At 50.4% G+C, this 4,454-nt stretch overlaps 1 protein-coding gene across 1 annotated transcript in view; it reads right to left on the reverse strand.

Moving 5' to 3' along the window:
- MATK (megakaryocyte-associated tyrosine kinase) overlaps positions 1-4,454 on the reverse strand; it is a 19,502-nt gene that overhangs the window by 13,997 nt on the left and 1,051 nt on the right. The gene's annotated exons all lie outside the window — the stretch shown is intronic.

The following is a 4,454-nucleotide window of genomic DNA, read 5'->3' on the forward strand; positions in this document are numbered from 1 at the left end:
GGGGGGGGGGGGCACTTCTGAAATGCACAAACTAGTCCCATTTATACCTTCCCTAGAGGCTGACACCCCAGGTCATTTTGCACCAATAAGCAGCTGGGTCAAAATGGCATAAATAATATGTTGCAAAGGTGAGAAGGTGCTCGTGATATTCACCCGGGTTTGCTGGCAGAGGCTTGGAGTGGGGCAGCAACAGAGCTGGAAGCAGCACCCCGGCTGTTTCAGGGTGTTCGTTACCTGTCCATGGCTTCTCTAGCAGGTAGTTGGGCCTTTTTCAGTGTATGTGCTTTGCTTGTACCTACCTGAGAAGGCCTAAACATCTCTATGGGTGCTACCTCGGAGACCTCTGCTCTCAGACCTGCCGCCAGTGCCACCCCAGCGTGTGCCCTGCAGCAGCATCACAAGAGTGCAGTGGCCTCAGCCTCCACCAAAGCAGAGAAGCACCCCCAATTCCTAGCACTGCCTTAAAATTCATGTGACTTTTGATAGCAAATGTGAGGTGGGGGTTGGAATCGCTTTCTGGTTTCTGAGCTGTTAGTTCAAACTCGCTTTGCATTTTTAAACTCATCTGACCCCAGCAGCTGTCTTCCGTGCCCAAATGCAGGGGCTGTACCCAATGACCTTGTAAGGTCCCTTCCAGCCCCTAAGATCTATGAATTTAAATGTTTTTCTCCAGTCACAAGAAGTAGAAACTTCTTTTTTTTTAAAGCGGGCTAAGACTCCAACATGTCACCACGACTCCTGGACCTGCGCCTTTATGAAACGCACCAAACATTGTGAGAGTTGAGTGAAAATCTTGAGTGCTGGCAAAGCTGGGTTATGCCCCTCCTGTTTCTTTCTACTCAAGAAGTTTTGAATCCTGATACATCTTAGCATTGTAAGTTCAGCACCTGCCTTTTCTATTTTTGTAGTGGAGAACTCAATGGGCAGCTGGTGAAACACCAGACTCTTCTGGGAAGTTTTCTTTTTGTAGGAGAAATGATTTTTATTGACTTTTTTTTTTTTTGCTTCTGTTAAGACTGCCTGAAAAGAGTGGAAAGACAGCTCTCCCTGGTAAAGATTCAGTGCTCCCTAATGAGAAAGTCCACAGTTTTCCTCTTGGAAATCTTTAGCAACAACAGGGGAGACATTCCTAATACACGAAACAAGCTCTGAAAGGAAACCCTGGTATAGCTCTTTTGTGTAAAGAAGCAAAAAAAAGGAAAAAAAGACCTTGTACCAGTTACTTCCCCTTTTGCTGGGCACCTTCACCATGTCCCTTGGACATATATATGCAACCCAGAGCAACACAGCACAGCTGAGAAGGGAAGCTAGTTATGTCCATGAGTCAGTGCAAGATGCAGAGTTGAGGTCTTGACTTCCCCATTGAGGAGATACCCAGGCACCTTCAGGAAGCGGCTTTAAGTCATTCGTATTTCCAAGAAAACTGGCATTTTGTATTTCTTGGGACACTGTCAGCATCCGACCCAAATGGGAAAGGAGACGAGAGGGGCAGCAGCTGGTTGGCTGTTCAGGGTGAAGGTGGGGAATGAGAGGATGTGGGGGGATTACTCAGCATCACGGTGCGGAGACACTGGCAGTGGCGCTCTTCCCCTTTTCAGAGGTGAGTCACGGTCATTCTCTGCACCACAAAGGTTGAACCTCCTATTTCGTTGTAGCTAGCACTACCAAAGTGCTAGGCGCACTGGCCTCTTGACCCTTCACGCACTGCCCCATACGGATGAAGACTGGCAGGAAGAGAGAAGTCCAACTGCTGCAAGGCTAAGGATATGCAGTAGGTGAGCACTCGTTAACACGAGTGAGGTGTCTGGGCCAGAAGGGTCCCCTTGTCCTCACTGCTACGGCCGTTGCTCCAGCGCGTGTGCCATGCTTGCTTTTGGCAGTGAAATGAGGTTGTTGGGGAAGGAGCCGGGTAGATGGCTGAGGAGATGGGATCCCAGCCCGTCCCCAAAATGAACACAGCCCAGACGAGACCCAGCAGGACCGACGTTCCCTCTGCTCTCCCAGCCCCTCCAGGCTGGGGAAGCTCATTGTGTTCGTGCACATTAACCCACAAGATGGGACACACTGGGTCCATGTTCGCACTGGGAGGAAAGAGCACTTTTAAGCCATGCTACCTAGGGTTTGCCACCAATTTCATGATGAGATGTTGTAAGTGAAGCATGTTACCTGATGAAGAAACCACCTGGAAGAGAACCCAGATTTTTCTTTGACTTGATAACACCAGTCCAAACTTGGGTTTGCCTTGTTCAGCTGTTACTTTAACACACCCATTGGAACCGTCTTCCCCGCTTGTGCACAAGGCCTCAGGGGTGAATGCTAGGGGCAGCAGCTGCAACATCAGACGCAACAGGCTGAGAGGATGCCAGGTCCCACATTTGATTTTACATCAAGTAACAAGCAGCTGTTTGAGTATAAAGGGGTCCTCTGGCACACACCTGCCTCGGGGTGAAGGGGCAGGGAATGAACATGGAATATTTTTTCCCTTGACCTTAAGAACAGCAGCTTGGAGGGCTATGACAAATGAAGAGCACTGGGAAGTTGCTGCAGATGTAATGGGGAGCTAAGTCTTCAAGGGCTGTCCAGGTGTGGTTGCCCAATGCTATGGTTACACCCAACAGGCCCTACACGGCACTGCCGTCCACGGCTGAACGCAGTCATCTGGCAGCCGTCTGCTGATCTGGCAATGCTCCTTGCTTTGCTTGGAGTCAAATGAGGTGGTATCGGAGCCTCGTTGCTTCCAAAGCATGCCTGGCATGAGTCAACGGCAAGGCAGTATAAAACAACCCATCCCAGCGGGGGCAAAGACCAAACAAGACATGATAACCCTGTCCACAGCAGAGTGCAGCACCACTGCAGCCTCTGAATTTAGGAGGCTGGACTGTCACGGGTCTCCCCATCCATCTTTAAGACAGAAATAGCAATAGTCTGGTTGGGGTGTTGTGAAGTGCTTGGTCCTGCATGACCAAGGTCATGGAAACACTGAGATAGAGAGTCATAGGTCTTAAGATGGGCAAGTCAGCTGCTTTTTCCACTCACTCTTCCCTCACTATAAACAAACCGAACCAAGCTAAACCTGACTGGTGGGAAAGAAGAGCAGTCATGACAATTAGAAGTGATGAGTGGCACCGAGCGACACCAAAAACAAATCCCAAGCCACCAGAAAGGCTAGCCATGCCTGCCAAAGCAGCACGTCCCAGCAGATCCTGGAAAGACTTGGTCCCTCCTCTCCTGGGGGTGCCTCCTGCAGGAAGGTGCACTAAAAGCTGTAGGTGAACGGCCCTGTGAGGAGGGAGCAGCGGGCAGATCAGCACAGCTGGAAGGGGATGTGGAAGCACACAAGTGCTCCACAACAGCACCTCTCGGGAACATGCCTACAGGTTCCCAGATACCAAGAAGTAGGAGCTTTAGCTTTGCTAGGAGGGGTCAGTCCTGGGCCTGCAAGGGCTGCAATGCTGCTGGATAAGCTGGCCATTAGTGGCCTTCTCCATTTCTCTGCATTGTAATGCCCCAGAGCAGCTGGTTTTCCATTCAGAATCTTCCCTTGGGAGCACGCATCCGCGGGTGACTTCTGCAAGAGGGAAGGTGGGCTGCTGGAGAGCCTGGGGGTCCAGGGTAGGGAAGAACAAACCAGAGGTTCATCTGCCCCACCCAACCCAAGCAACACATCTTATGAGCCTGGCCTGGCTTGAAGGAGTCGGCAAGAGCTGATAGACGGAGTAGTTCTGGTGATCAGGGGCAAGGGGTCTGGCTGCAGAAACCAGCTTATTAGAAAGGCCAACATTCATCCTTTTCCTCTCTGCCACTCCCAAAGCTTATAAAAGAACTTCTCCTACACCGCCCTGTGATCCTCGAGCATACCTTGTCCATGTGGATCTCCTTGCTGGGTGCCATGGACCCAGAAGTCAGAGCCATTTGGCCAAGTACCTCGGAGAAAAGCCATTGGGACTATAACATTCTTTATAACAGTGATTCTTGATTCAAGGCCTCTCTCATTAGATTCAAGACACCCCGTGGAAAATACCAGCTCCTAGTTTTCACTTGCTTTTTGGCTGCAGAAAAATAACAGAGCAATTCTTTTGTTGCAAAGAGTGCAGAAAGGCCAGCGCAAGCCAGAATGCTTTGGACACTCTGGATTTCTGGTTGCAATCCCTGGGTGTATCGCGTGAATCGTGTGTACGTGTTGCACACTCAGCAGTGGTGATGTTGTGCTACACCCTGTGACACACTTAAGCGGCTTTCATGGCACCCAGGTTGAGAATCACTTTTTGTAACTTGCAGCCGCCACCACCCTACACTAGGCTGGGACACAGGGTCGAAAGGTGAACAATTTACCCGTTCCCTGTTCTGACCCACATGAACAAGAGTAAATTGGATGCTTATCTTGCTGGGATCCTATGACCCCAGCTGACTTCCTGCCCTTTGGGCAGGGGGCTGGACTCGATGATCTCCCAAGG

This window comes from Crocodylus porosus, unplaced genomic scaffold, assembly GCF_001723895.1.
Source record: "Crocodylus porosus isolate Cpor-Errol unplaced genomic scaffold, CroPor_comp1, whole genome shotgun sequence".
Taxonomy (NCBI): Eukaryota; Metazoa; Chordata; order Crocodylia; family Crocodylidae; genus Crocodylus; species Crocodylus porosus.